The sequence below is a fragment of the Protopterus annectens genome, chromosome 3.part1 (assembly GCF_019279795.1).
Source record: "Protopterus annectens isolate FY-2018-M chromosome 3.part1, PAN1.0, whole genome shotgun sequence".
Lineage (NCBI taxonomy): Eukaryota > Metazoa > Chordata > Ceratodontiformes > Protopteridae > Protopterus > Protopterus annectens.
Window position 1 is genome coordinate 1,042,781,455 of NC_056732.1, and position 16,065 is coordinate 1,042,797,519.

General features: G+C 40.4%; 1 protein-coding gene across 2 annotated transcripts in view; it reads right to left on the reverse strand.

Annotated features, from left to right (window-relative positions):
- The window catches only part of MLANA (melan-A), a 322,149-nt gene that overhangs the window by 207,922 nt on the left and 98,162 nt on the right, over positions 1-16,065 (reverse strand). The window lies entirely within an intron of this gene.

A 16,065-nucleotide genomic window follows, 5' to 3' on the forward strand; every position in this document is an offset into this window, starting at 1 on the left:
ATTTATATTGGTTTAACTTTTGTTGGGTTTGTATACTTGATATGAAAACTTTTTTTCTTTTCTGTGTTAGTGTGACTGGGGCCAACTTACAGCCATTGGATACTTGACTAGACTAGTAACAAATATTTTATGATGTACACAGAATGAAGGTAACACACACTGTGGTGACTGAAAAATATGTTTACTGTTTTATCACCTGCATAATCAGTACCCTCAGTGTGTGTCATAAATCCATAATATACAGAGACATACCCAGCAACAGCATGACAGAATATAACTGCACTGGAGTTTTATACTGAAATGTGTAAGCACGTGCGTGCAACTTTTTCTATATACCAATGCTGAAACTGCACTATTTCAGAGAATTCCAGCAGGGATACAGCAATTTCAGTATTAAAAGTAGCAAGGATGTTGGGGGCTATGAAAAAAATATATATATATATATATATATATATATATATATATATATAAATCCACTCACACATTTCCTTTTTTTTTTTCATCAAGAGTGCCTTCTGTGCACAGTGTTTATGTTATTACTAGTTGGAGTTGCATTAGTTCCAATTTCTTCCCATTTACTGAAGGTCTATAGATTTCTGAAATGTAGAGAGAATGAATAAATTTATATATTGGGAGCTACAACTTGGACAGTTTTTCTTGCATTCATAAAACATTACAGGCTTGATGCCAAGTCCAGACAAAGGACAATACTTCATGTATGGGATCCTCCCTCACTGGTCTACCTGCTTACCCTAATATGACAAAGCTTTGGATTCCAGGCAATAAATGTTATGGTTGTATTTCATGAAGTATGTTAATGCATATGTGAAAGGATATTTGCCTTAACAGTAAATATTTGTGGAAGAGGCATACGGCACTGCAGATGCCCTCCCATTGTTTCCATCTTATATTCTTTTAAAAAGAGTACCCATGACAAAAAATCAAATGCATTTAACTGCAGTGATTGATTTAATGTGCTTTATTGATATTGTAGTTTCCTGCTATGAACTACTAAACACAGTATGAGGCAATGACTGTTTGCACCAATTTAAAACAGAACATTTCACACCAAGGTGCGTTTGTCCACTTGCCCTGATTTTTTTCAGAAGACAACAACAAGTAGATAGATATCCAATAGTTTTACTGTTCCAAGCATCTCCATTCAAAGATCTACAGCTACAGTGAGTTCCACTTGCACAAGTCTACTTTCCCGCTAATATCAAAGAGTTCATGTAGAGAGGTACTGCTTGAAGATGGATTACATTTTCTTAAGCACTAGCTGTAAAGAATGCAAGGAAACAGAATATGCACAAGTCAGACCACTAAGACTTCACCAGACAAATGCTGCCAGCGTCCATCTGTGCATGAAAATATCCCAATAGCTGTGCATTGCAGACGTGTGATATACGGTCATCTAATTTAGAACAAGGAATGCAGCAGCTTAAGGAGCCTCGAACCTGCAGATTATGTCAAAGGGTAAGCTGGGGTTTTATGATTCGGCATTGGAAGCATTTGCATTCCCTGATACAATAATAAGGTTAATGAGAAGGATTTATGAAGGATCAGAGGCAAGAATTTATTTATATATTTATTTTACATTTGTTTACAGGGAAGTCCGACTGGACAAGTCTTTTCAGTGGTGGCCCAGGGAGAAAAGCTCCACATATAGCACAGAATGACACATACTTATGATACATAGTATTTACAGATTAGACAAACATTTGCAATGCTCTACAAACAAAGTACATAAAGAGAAAACGTATAACAGTTTTAGTGACTAACATTTGTCAGAGTACATCAAAAGCATGCTATACATTTTACAAGAGTTAGAAAAATATTGTTGTTTTGCCAAGTAGTCAATTTCTGCTAGATATAAAAAAAATAGTATATGCACTCTACCTCAAGTACTGCTGGGATACAGATATAAATGCCAGAGCTGGGAGAGTTGTCATTTAGTTATACACACACTTAGGGCACACCATATAAGATATTAGTGCATTTAGCTGATAATGTAAAGGAAGAAGTTTTATACAGTTAGGGAGGGAGGGGAAGATAGATAGCAGAGGTTATGTGAAGAAGGTTCTTAGCAGGGGATGATATGAAGATGAAGGGTAGATATCTGAAAGTAGGAATGTAAAGTAGTGTAGCTGGTAAGGTTAACAGCAGACTAGGGAGGGAGTCAGACTAGTCAAGAGCGTCACAGTTGCAACTTCAAGAAGCTTTTAAGTGTGTTTTTAGACTTTTTTTTAAAACTCGGCTAAGGAAGATAAATTGGAGATGTCAGTGGGTAGATTGTTCCACATTTTAGCTATGCAATTTGAGTAGTGGGAGGTTCCTGCCTATGTAATTCGAGTAGAGGGAGGTTCCTGCTGCATTGTTGGCTTTGGTTACTTGAAGGAGAACTTTGTCGTTGGAGCGAAGTACCCTCGTGCAAATGTGTGGGTGTATTGTGTTTTGTAGAACAAAAGTTTTGTCAGGATAGTTTAGACTCTTGTGGGTTAATATGAGCTGGTTGTAAAGCAAAAGATGAGGAAGTTCCAACCAGTTAAGTTGCTTCAGGGCTGTCCAGTGGTGTGGTTTGTTTGTGCTGTTGGTGGCAAACTTAGCAATTTTGTTATAGCATGTGCCAAGTTTAGCTAGGTCAGACTTCCTGAGGTTGATGAGGAGGGGTGAAGCATAGAGAAGCGAGGAAATGAGATGGGTTTGTACTATTTTTTCTCTCTAGTGTTTTTTTTTTTTTTGTGAGGACGTATTTGTTTCTATATAATACCCCTAATGTTTTGTATCTTCTTTATGGTGACAGACACATGGGTGTCAAATTTCATACTTCAGTCAATTTCAACTTCTAGGAGTTTGGTGTGAGTGAATGGAGATATGACATATGGTAGTATTACTTTTATAGAAGATGTTAAATATGGGTCTGAAGGAGATGTGATTAGTGGGCTGGAAAATGAGTACTTTGGTCTTATTGGGGTTCAAAATTAGTTGAGATTCAAAGAGCCATATTTCTACAGAGTGAAAAGATACTTGTGTTTGCAGGTATAGTTGTTGGAGGGAAGGAGAGGAATAGGTTAGTGTAGAGTCATCAGCATATGAGGTGTGGAGATTATTGGTGCAGACAGAGAGGAGTTACAGGTACAACATGGAGCCTTGGGGAACACCTAAAGTAATTGGTAATGGAGGAGAAAGTTCTTGCCTCCACTGTACTGCTTGCTGTCTACCTGTTAAGTAACTTTGAAACCATGTAATTGTCTGTTTGCTGCAGTTCATTTCAGAGAGTTGTTATAAGCTTGGTGTGACTGACCACATCAAATGCTTGGGAGGGGTCAAGAAAGACTGCAGATAACTAGTGTCCGTTATTTCTGAGATTGTTTACTGTATGAGCAAAGGTCATCAGTGCTGTGGTGGTGTTGTGGGAGGGAGAGCCATGTTGAGTGGAAGTGAGCAGTTTATTGATATTAAGGTAGTGTATAAGATGAGAATGTATACACCTCTCCAATATTTTGGACAGGGATGATAGCATAGAGATGGGATGGTAGTTGGTAAATTCTTTTGAGTTGCCCTCTTTGTGGAGTGGGATAATGTGGGAAATTTTCCAGATTGCGGGAACTAAATTCTCAGAGACTGAATGGTTGATTAAAATGAATACTGGGTATGCAATGACATCTGCAGCTACCTTGAGAAATTCAGTTAGAAGTTTGCCTGCAGCTAAGGTAGTTGGTTTTAGTTGTTTTAGAAGTTTCTTTATTGTGAAAGCAGGGACAGGTTGAAGGGTACAGCAATTGTTGATGTCTGGGTAATTGTCTGGTTAGAGGAAGGGCAGTTTTAAGAATTAGCTAGGGCAAGAATTGATTCAGTGAAGAATGTGTTGACTTGGGAGGCAGTGTTTGTTGAGGTATCTGTAATTTTAGGGGAAAGTGCCTGGTTTTCCTGGTTGAAGTATGCTGTTAATAGATGTCCAGAACTTTTGGGGTAATTTTGATATTTGGATTAACTATTCTGGCAGTAGTTCATTTTGTCTAATTTGACTTTTTCTTACAAAGGTTTCTTAATTCCAGATAAGCTCGCTTATCAATATGGAAATTAGTTTTCTGCCAGCGAGTCCAAGCTTTTTCTCTGGATTTCAGCGAGGATCTGGTCTCTTTGCTCAGCCAGGAAAATAGTTGGATTTGACATGTATTGTCCTGTAGGGTGACAGTGAGTTTATATTTAGGAAAGTGGAATTAAAGTAAAGTAGTGAACAGCTTCTTTGAGTGTGAGGTACTTTACTGGTGTCCAGTCACATTGTTGTAGTATTTGATAAAGTTAAGAAGGCTGAAGTTGTTCTTATTTCTTTTGAATTATGAGTAGGGCGTATTGGAAGCATTTGCATTCCCTGATACAATAATGAGGTTAATTAGAAGGTATATGAAAGATCAGAGGCAAGAATTAAAGTGGGAGTGTTCCTCCCTGATAAGCTATATGTGAACAGAGGGGGAAAAAAAAAAGACAGATGTGTCCTCTTTCCCCTTTGTTATTTGCTTTATATTTAGTAATTGGCAAATAAAATAAGGCACTCAGAAATACAATAATATAATTGCTAATCAAGAAAAGTTGGCTTTAACTATAAGAAATCAGAGGAGGTTAGAAAGGATTGGGAAGATAGATTGGATAAGCAATTCATAAAAAAACAAAGAAACAAACAATGAGGGGATATACTTATGTCTCCCAAATACAAGTCTAGAAGATTTAGGATCTTTGCTTGGAAGTGTTTACATGGGTATTTTTATGCCCCAAGTAGACTCCAAAGAATGTTTCCTCAGGTAGGCAGCAAATGCTGGAGATGTGATGGGGGAAGAGAGGTAATTGGGAACATATTTCATAGAAGTGTAATGAGTTGGCTGACTTTAAAGATTCCCTGCAGAGTACAGAGATAATTGGTGTAACTGGGTAAATGATTTTTTGAGCTTGGATACAGAATCGGAATTCCCTAGACATAGTAAGACCTTGCTGAGTCTAACTATGGTGGCTGCCAAAAAAGCAGTTACTAGAAAATAAAAATCAAAGTCTAAGCCAACTATAGTAGAAGTAGTGACTACAGTAATAGAGGTAAAATAAATTGAATTGAGATCTTTAGAAAAGGGTAGAAGGAAATTACACAGAAAAAATGGTAATTGTTGGAACAATACATGCAGAAGAGGAACAAGATTTAAAAGAAGGCAGGATCTGAATGAACTATGTAATGTTTGACTGACAATGACTGAATAAATGAATTTTAATTGTAAACTTATAATCTATTGTTTGTTTTCATTTATATAAATGTATGATTCCCAAAGAAAAGTTGGCTTTGTTTTCAGAGGATATTATTTTGTACCCGATTAATCCAGAAAAGAGCATCTCATCATTGTGGAACATTTTGAGACAGTTTCATGTATTTTTTGGGATATAAAATTAATATAGATAAAACAAAGGCTATAGCCATAAATTATGTACCCACACACAAATATGTTCAGCAATACCCATATTTATGATAAGAGATGAATTATTTAAGAGTATGGATTAAAAATGCTTCAGTTATGGCAGCTAAGGGTATTTGGGAAGAGACTAAAAACTAAAACAGGAAACTCGTATTTATAGACATGGCTAGCAAGATGCAAGCAGTAAAAATAAAGAACTGAAATAATTTATCTGGGAGGGAAAGAGGGTAAGAGTTAAGTGGGATAAGTTGATTCTTCCAAGAAAAAAATAAGGTAGTTTAGGTTTACCTGATTAGAAAGGATATTTTAGAGCTACACAGTTAAGGTTCATATACATAACACAAGCAGAAAGTTATAATTCAAAGTGGAAAGGGAAGATGATGAAGCAAGGAGGACATTCAAGAAAGAAGGGAGGTTGGGATTTTGGATGCAGATCCTTAAGGAGAATAAACATACTTTCTGCTACTTTATGAATATGGTTATAACAACTATATTCATAAAGTAGCAGAAAATATTCCAAGAACCAAGCCAATACGAGAATGGAGATTTTGCCAACAGGGATGACTGCAAGCAGGGGTAGAGAAAACAGGCAACGGGGGTTGGAATTTACTGGAGAAGCCAGGCAAAGAAACCAAGATATTGGGAGAAAATACCTCAAGCAGGAGAGGCATGAGTGGAATGAGGCCAATAAGCCATTTTGATTGCAGGCTAAAGACTGCCTTCCCAACCAGGGCTTCATCTCAGAGTACAGGCAAAGAGAAAGGTATAGGGGGATTTTTAAGTGAAAGATCTGCTCTGATAAGAGTTTTTAGTTGACTAGAATAGAAGCAAATGTTAAAAAGGGGATAATTAGTAGGGCATATAAAATGATTCCATGATCACTATAAGAATCAGAGGAGGTTATAAAAGATTGGGAAGACAGAATGGAAAAGCAATTTACAAAAACAAGTGTTTGCATGAGGATTTTTATACCCCAAGCAATTTTTCCACAGGACAATAACAAATGTTGGAGGTGTGATGGGAAAAGAAAGGGGTGATTGGGAACATAGGTTTTGAGAGTGTAATAAGTTGGCAGTCTTTAAAAATTCCCTACAGAGTACCCCATCAGAAATATTGGGTGAGCAAATGGCTGTAAGTAAGAACATGATTCTTCTGAGCTGGGACACAGGATATGAATTGTCCAGACACAGCAAGCCTTAAGTTTAATTTTGCTGCCTGCCAAAAAAGCAATTATTAGAAAATGGAAATCAAAGTCTATACAAACTGTATTTGAGGTACCGGATATTATAAAATAGCTAAAAAAAATGTAAGAAGGGTCTTTAGAAAAGGAAAGGAACAAATTATATACAAGTAAATGGAAATTTTGGGAACAATACACATAATTTTCAGGAGGAGGAATGAGGTTTAAAGGAAGGCAGGAATTTAGCATTTTTTTGTAATGTTGGAATGATTATAGTAGCAAAGAATATATGTGATATATATTGTATTAAAATGGAAAAATGGAAAAATGTTAAAATGTCTTTTCTTTTCTGTTAATGTATATTTGCCTATGCCTTAAGTGATAATTTACTAAAGGCATTAAAACTAGAGATTTGATTTTGAATGTATACTTTAAAAACCCTCAGCTAAAAGGGCTTAATAATGCATATAACCCAGCCAATATAACAATCAACATCTACAGTATTCTCGACACAATTTCAGACTGCCTGTAACCAAATGAGGGATGTCACAAACATGGTAGAACTCCACTTTCCTTGCATTATGCAGCAAAAAATAAATGTTCGTATATTTGGAAATTAAAGGTCTAAATATTTAAAATGCATATGTAAATCACCTGTTTAAAATATATAAACCAATGTTTACAGAGCAAAATTAAACTAGGCAACTATTATTTTAAAAAGATTTAAAACATGGGTTGACATTGTGAAGGTGTTGAACCAAAAAACAGGGACAAAGAATATTTTCTTAAAATATATGTATATAATAATATCCTAAGACTAAAAGACTTATAATTTTGCTGCCCTTTGTTTCAGCACTGACATTAGGAACAACCATTTATACCAGAATAATTAATAGTATCTAGTTTTAGTCACCATAAAAGTTCTTTTCTGTCCTCCCAAGAACCTCCCCTAGGGTTTACTATAACTTTGTCTAAAATAGTAAAATAAAACTATTTAAAAGATAAAACACTTTAAGGTATAAACTCTACCTTTTGAGTGTATAGTTGTTTTCAACTCATTTTCCAACACAATTTCTTTCTCCAGTATATAGCTACATTGGTCACATGACCCACATTTTTTCACCGGTTCTTTGTATTATCATATATTTGGACACTACCATTAGTTTCAATCATATTTTTTAATATTCTTTACCTTTTTATATACAAATTCAGACTGGCAATGCAGTATCTTACGAATGCTATTGCCACCTTCGAGTATGTTCCCAGTTTTTATTGACAATTTCTTTTATCATCCTGGAGCCTGAATTGTATTCCATTAGTACACTTCGCTGAAATCTAGGGTCATTAGCCCCATTGTCCTTGGGTCCTTCATCATTGTAGGCCTTTTGAATCTTGTCCAATATTGTCAGGCAATTAAGTTGTCCTAAATGGTGATCCCTTAAAATACCAAAACCTATTTGTGGAACATATTTCGTTCCCCAACCTTCCATTACCACATTGTTAAGAATCTTTATTAGACCATCTGGCTATCCCCTTTATCTCCTTTTCAATGAACATCTTTTCTATTTTTTTTTTTTTTGAAGAGAAAGGAGTGGTAGTTAAAATGAATCATTTTAAGATCTTTAATTATAGTGGATTAAATAATATGAGTGACTATTTGATTTTACTTTGAAAAAGGTTTTACTTTTGTACCTACAGCTAAGCATGACCCTCAACTAAAGGGGCATAAGAATGCATATACCCCAGCCAATATGACTAACATCTACAATATTCTTGATACAACCTCAAAATACCTTATTTGAGGCCTATAACCGAATTAGGGTTCTCAAAGATGGCACAAGCATATCTTTTAATTTAACTGAAAATGGACATTTACAAATCTGCATAATATTAATGGCTTCACTATGAAATTCCAAGCTGTGCCCAGATGAAGCTACAACCATCAATAAATTTATCCAGAATTAAAACACAAACAAAAAGGTGGGGCAATCCCCTGCACCCACACATGGGACACTTTGTCCTCCATGCACCCTTTATATATGCAAACTCCACAGCTGGACAACTGATAAGATAAAACTCCTTAAGTTTAGATTGACGAGTTGTATTGTAATCCACTCTACACTGGATTATTTGGGAAACCAATATGAATATGTGTTGAGCAGATTAAGAAAATAAGAAGTTATGTACTCACCATAATGTTCCATGCTGGTAGTCTATCTCACCCTTCATTTTTGCATATGGGTTCAGAGCCGATCCTTGGCTCTGACTCGGACGATTTACAAGCTGGAAGACTTTGGGTTGGCTAGTGGCTAAGCAGGTATCCCATGATGCACCAGTACAATCCCCAGATCTTGTTTGCTGCTCACTAGAATAACAACCTTTACTAAAGGGTCTCCAAACAAGGGCAACCAATTTATTACTTCCAGATCTTCCAGGATGGGGGCAGGAGGGTGGGTTGGTAAAAATGAAGGGTTAAATAGACTACCAACATGGAACGTTATGGTGAGTACATAACTTCTTAATGTTAGGTAGTCCAATCTCACCTTCATTTTTACTTATGGGACAGCTTCCCTAGCGCCTTATTCTTGGGTGGCTCATTGGAAAATACTCTTGAACACCGTGGAGCCAAAGGATGCTCTACCCCTGGATGCCAAATCCAATTTGTAATGTGCAATAAAAGTGTCAGGGGTAGCCCACGTATATGCTGCACAATTATCAAGTGGTACCCTGGCTTGAAAGGCTGCAGAGGTAGACCGTGACTTGGTAGAATGAGCCTTGATCCTGTAGGGTAAAGGTTTGCCCTCAGAGCTATAGATAAAGGTTAAACAACTGGAAATCCAATTAGATATACTGTAACTTTAGAAACTGGTAAGCCCAATCTAGAAGCAGAAAAGGAAATAAATAATTGATCCGATTTCCTGAAAGCCTTAGTCCGCTGTAGATAAAAACGTAGTTGTCTATGAATGTCTAGCTGATTAAAACGGTACTCAGCTGCATTACAATGGTTAGGGAAGAAAACTGGGAGTTCTATTGATTGGTTTAAGGTAGCATTAGAACAAACTAGGGATCAGTATGTAATGACACCCTGTCTTTGTGAAAAATCAAATACGGTGGCTTAATAGACAAGGCCTGTAGCGCTGATTCCAGTCTAGCTGATGTGACAGCTACCAAAAACAAGGTCTTCCAAGACAAAAATTTTAGAGAAGATGAGTGGGGGGGTTCAAAGGGGGAGAAGTCAATTTAGACAACACAAAAGTTAAATCCCAAGAAGCCACTGGTTCTTGCAGAGGTGGTCTCAATAGAGTGGCCCCTTTCAAGAAGGTCTTGCATAGCTTATGAGACATTAAAATGGTATCTGGAAAACCCAAGTGAAAATGAGAAATCGCCGCCAGTTGGACTCAGATAGTGGCAGCGGCAGACCCTTGCTAAAAAAGCTCAGAAAGAAAATCCAGACTCACAGGGATAGAAGCAGTGTATGGATCTACATTCATTCTCTGTGTCCAAATAAAATTTTTTCCTATTTACTGCCATACAGCCTCCTAGCTGAAGGTTTATGGGAGGACTTAAGAATATGCGACACTGAGGATGATACATCATGAAGCCTGACTATGGATAGAACTGGAGCAGCCACTCTGTCAATTTGAGGGGTGTAGCGAACCAGACATGTGAGTCAATAGATCTGGAGCTGGGTCTAGAATCCAAGGATCATCCAGGAGGAGAGGCTCGAGGAAGGGGAACCAAACCTGATGAGGCCAGTAAGGAGCAATGAGGATCAATTTACTTCCCAGCCGACTGGCTTTCTGAATCACTTTGGAAATGAGAGGGATTGGAGGAAAAGCATACAGAAGTCCCATGGGCCAATCGTGAGCCAGAGCATCTCTGGGAGACTCCCCCGGAGGGGGAATGAGGGAAAAATAGCTGCTGCATTTGGTATTGACTGGGCTGGCAAAAAGGTTGCAGCAAGGCTGTCCCCATTTCCGGAAAATCTGATTCACCGTTTCCCCTTTCAGAGACCACTTGTGAGGCATTAAGATTGCCCAGCTGAGCTTGTCGGCTATCATGTTGGTCGCCCCTAGAATGTGCGTTGCAACCAGAAAGTGCTGGGAAGAAAATCACCCATTCCCATACCCACTCTGTCGAGAGGCCATGTGAGTAAGATCTGGTACCGCCCTGTTTGTTGATATACCAAACCACAGACATGTTTGTCTGATTGTATCACAATTGTCCCTAGAGGAAGAAGGTCTTGAAGTCCTTGCAACGCCAGAAGCACCACCCTCATCTCCAGAACATTGATATGCAGATGAGCCTCGTGTTCTTGCCATGTGCCTTGGACAGTCCTGCCAAGATAATGCCTCCCCCACCCGATCTGGGAGGCATCCGTAGTCACAGTGGCAACGGGTTGGGCCGGAACAAAGGGGGCACCCGTGATCAGTTGATTGGGAGCTATCCACCAACAAAGGTCCTTCTTGCATGATTCTGGGATAGGATGACTCAGTGGGAGAGATTGGAAGGACCATTGGAAAGACAGAAGCCACCGGAGAATTCTCATGTGCAACCTGGCTAATGGTACCAAAAGAATTGTGGAAGCCATAGTCTTGAGGAGCTGAAGAACCCACTATACTTTGACTTTTCGCAACGGGAGAAAAAGTTGAACTTGGGAGATTAAGTTCTGTGCCCATGGGAGATGAGCTGTTGTGTTGACTGCGTCTACCTCTGCACCTATAAAAATTACAGATTAGGGCAATAATGCAGCTGTTTTCCAATTTATGGAGATCCCTAACTGAGCACAAAGGTGAATCATGGTGTCCCTGTTTTGGAGGAGTAGATGCCTGGTGGGAGTGGTCAGGAGCCAGTCATCCAAGTAGGGAAATACCTGGAATCCCAGATGTCTCAAGTGAGCTGTTACTACTGCCATGCATTTGGTGAACACCCTGGGGGCTGTGGTGAGACCAAAGGGCAGAGCGCAAAACTGATAGTGACCGACTTCCAGCCAGAAGCGTAGATGGCCTCTGGATGCCTTGTCCATTTTTATGTGGCAGTTGGTGTCCTGAAGATCCAGAGAGCACATCCAAAAGTCTTTCCCCAACAACAGGAGTATAGACTGCAGTGTTACCATCTGAAACTGGTCCTTCTTCACTGATTCGTTCAATCTGCAGAGGTCCAATATTGGCCTCCAAACTCCGGTTTGTTTTGGTACTAAAAACCTAGAGTAAGTTCCGGATCCCATCTGGTCTGCTGAGACGGGCTGGATGACTCTTTTTAAGAGCAACTTGTTGATCTCCACAGTTGCCTGATCCCTGTGATTGGGTGGTACATCTGGGATCCTTTTGGGAACAAACAGTGATGGGGAAAAGGGTAGGATATAGCCTCAGGTAACAACTCTTTGCACCTAGAAGCTTGGCTAAATATCACCCAAGACAAGTGGGTACAAAGAAATGCGACCCCTGACCAGACCCAGAGAAGTGCAGTCGGGCTCCACATCAGGAGTGCTGATAAGACCCTCCTCGAAAGTAATCATGGCCTTGTTGGTATTGCGGACCGCCCCTGCCTCTAGGGTGATGTCTGCCATCTCCTCCTCCTCTACCTCTGAAGGAGGATTCACCCTGTGTGTCAGGAAAGACCCTCTGGGACTTCTTGAACCACATTTTACCGCCCCTTTGACCCTTGGGGTATGGTCTGGAAGGGACAGTAAAACGCACTCCCATGGCAGAAAGCATCTTTCCTTCTTGTTCACACAGAGTGAGTGTATCCTTCACCTTGGAACCAAACAATGAGGAACCATCAAATGGGGCGTTGGTGAAAGTAGACTTGAATGGTTCTGCAAAATTACATAAGCGCATACAAGAGTGGTGCCTCAAGGCAACTCCAGAACCTGCTGCTCTACTCGCTCCATCCGCAACATGAGATAAGTCACATGGAGGAGTTAACCACAGAATTTATGGTGGACAACTGAGCAGAAATCTTGTCAGGAACTCCCTCAGTACACACACCTTGTATGGAATCTCCTAACTCCTTGAGGAGATCCCTTTGCAACCTCGTGAAGTGCATGAGATAGTTCAGTGACTGAAGGGTAAAGGCCGCTGAACTGAAAATATGCTTCCCAAATCTGTCCATCTGTCCAGACTCCTTGTTTGGCAGATGAACAGATGAAGTCTCCGCTAACTCTTTCTTCATGGCCACCGCCACCACCACCATGGCATCTATGGGAACGCCCTTGGATAAGAACTCTTTACCAGGAGGGGCAGACAAGAACTTATTTGGTCTCCTGGGGCTGGCTCCACGGTGTCAGGAGTATTCCACACCTTTCGACTAACTAGGTCCATCAGTTAGTCTACAAGTTTAGACACCCAAGAGGCAGAAGGTTGAGACCCGAAAGCCTTCAGGTACACAGACTCCTCATCAGAAGGGTTAACAGTGGGCCAGTCACACCTCTGCTTAAGGATCTCTAAAATGTCCACAAAGGAGACATCATCAGAGGACAACTTGGGGGACCCTTCCGACTCCTCGAGGTTAGTGTCTGATGTCAAAGACTCCTCCTGGGAGTCAAGATGTTTCCTCTTACATAACCTCTTCCGGGGAAGCCTCAGAAGAGTGGGGGCCACCAGCTAATGGCTCCTGAGGCTGCGGGTCTCTGCTGTCTCCAGAGAGAGTAGGGGCTGAGACTGAAGTGGGTGCTCTCGGGGGAAAGAGTGCTAGTGCCACTGGTAGGGGCTGGAGACAGCATGCTCATCATCTCAAACGCCGACCTCTCTGGCTCCGAAGACCTCCCCCGCTCCAAAGAGATGCAGGTTGGCACTAGAGCCAGAGCGGTCAGCTCTGAGATAGATGCAGGGTCAGAGCTGACCCTGGCTGAAGTACCGAGAGGAAGGCTCAGAACCAAAGATAGATTCCAACCATCCCAGTCAGTCCTGACAGGAGAGCTTCGGCCCCTGGACACGATGGATGGCACTGAGCGTGTCAGAGACAAACCGGGTTCCAAGGCAGCAACAAGGCGAGTTGGAGCTGGCATTTCCTCCATTGACACCAAGCACTCCAGCTCCAAAAGGCCAGTATGGCTCGGAGAAGGAATAGCAGACAAGGTCAAAGCTGGGCCAAGTGGCTCCAGAGCAGACTGGGTCAGAGCCAGCAATAATTTTGGTAAGGCAGACAACTTCAGAAGTCTCCGCACTACCCTCTCCACATCTTCTTCTGAAAGGCTCCTGGAAGACAGTTGTGAATCTTGACCTGGGGGGCACTGGAGACTTAATTATTACAGAGACCAGCTCCGAGTAGCAGAGTCAACTGCTGTATCAATAGGTTCAGAGACTGGCTCCAAAATACCTGTAACAGACTGACACCACCATCATGCTCTCCTTTGGCTCCAAAAACTGAGTCGTCGAGGAGGCAGATTTGGATTGTTTCAACTGTTTATGAGCTGGCACCGAGACACCAGCTGGTTCCGGAGTAGGCCTTTTTGAGGATTTTGATTTCCCAGACTTAGAGGAAGCTGAAGAACTAGATAGTGCTTCCTCAAAGCATGGTTTAAACAGACCCTTGAGTATGAGTTTGTTCTTTCTCTCCTGTAACACTCTAGGAGAGAAAGCATGGCAGAACAAACACGACTCCTGTAAGTGGATGGCCCCTAAGCAGTAGACACAGCTACTGTGGCCATCCGGTAAGGACATCTTTTGGGAGCATTTCATGCACTTTTTAAACCCCGAGGACACACACACACACACACAAAACCCAGTGAGATTGAAAAAGAGAAGAGAGAAAAAGGAGGACTAGGTCCTCTAGCTAAAACGGGCCTAGCCCTAAGGAGGAGTTACATGAAGACTAGGTCCTCTAACTTAAATGGGCCTAGCCCAGTGTAGTGAAAGTAGGTCTTCTAACTTAAACAGACCAGAAAGGAAAGCCCATGCACACAAGAGAAACCGTAAATGACAATAAATTTCTATATTCTTAAGAAAAAACAGGTAGTATACTTGCAATCCTAGTAAATTCACAAGCGGATCCCCGCCAAAACAATGTCAAAATAGCAGAAACTGCCAACAGTGACCAAAAAGGTCAGAATAACCAGACAAGACAAAAGGAGCCCTTGTTGACTAAGAGCGGAAAACCACCAAAAACTCTACCCAATAATCAAAAAATGCACAACGGCGACTAAAACTAACTGGCACACAGGATACCAAAAAACTAGTAAACTAATTTGCACTCAAAAAGGGAAAGCAATACAACTGCCTAATATATTAGCAACATTAAATATACAACACAGGTTATAATAAAGCATTGAATACGATAGGATACAAGAATTTTGAAAAAAAACTTAGTCAGAGCCAAGAGAAATACAACCAAACTCGATGCGGCAAATGAGATCTGGGGATTGTACTGGTGCACCATGGGATACCTGCTTAGCCACAAGCCAATCAGAAGTCTTTCTCTGCTCTGACTTGGCCGATTTACAAGCTGGATTGGCTCTGAACTCCTATGTAAAAATTAAGGTGAGATCAGACTAACATCTACAGTTATCAAGCTAGATACATAAAAATGCATATTTGCCAAACTTTATAATTTAGCCAGAGAAGCAAAAGGACATGATCTGGCTTTTTGAGGAGAATGTAGGGAAGGCTCACAATATAGCCTTTGTCTGCTTTCATCTTTGCCCTCATACTTGCCCCCCAAAAAAGTAATGCTCACATTCCTCTGCACTTACCAAAAAGGGGGTTTGCTAATTCACTTCACAAGTTCTGTTTTTTTATTTACTTCGTATGTCTATTTGCTAACCAAGTAGGTGGGTTGTAGACCACAACTTGGGCTCTGTTGTGCAGTGTACATATAACCCCGAGTGACAGATGTGAGACATTAATGAACAAAATGGAATAACATTAGAAAATAGTTCTAACATTGTGAATAACTGTGCATATAAGTACGTAGAAACTCTCAAACTTTACTTCCATGGATTATTCAGGAGAAACAGCGATGCATTAAACCGGCTAAGTATGGCTTTTAAACAATGTAACAGAGCAATAACAGCTACAGCAAGCACAGGGTTGTACCTTCACCAGTCTAACCAGTTACTTCTTCAGCCTTTTTTGCTAGCAAAATCCCCTGGATTTGAAGATATGCTACAGCATGTCTGCTGATGTTAAGACAGACATATTTCTGTTCTAGACCTATTATTGCTAGTACACTTTTAGGATCTCCAGCCTCCATGGAGATGTTTAGTAGAGCAGACATCTCTACTCTAACCCCCACCCAAAGTTACAGGAAACAGGGCACTGAGCAGTTAGGCACTCAGTCACTAGGCAGCATTCAACTGACCAGACTCCATTGCCAAACTCTGGTCACCAACATTAACACTGGTAATACAAACCCTGTGCCTGCAGGACTGCTGCAGTTTATGAACAGATCCAGACCACGATGATGCAAAATAAATGATTAATACAAGCT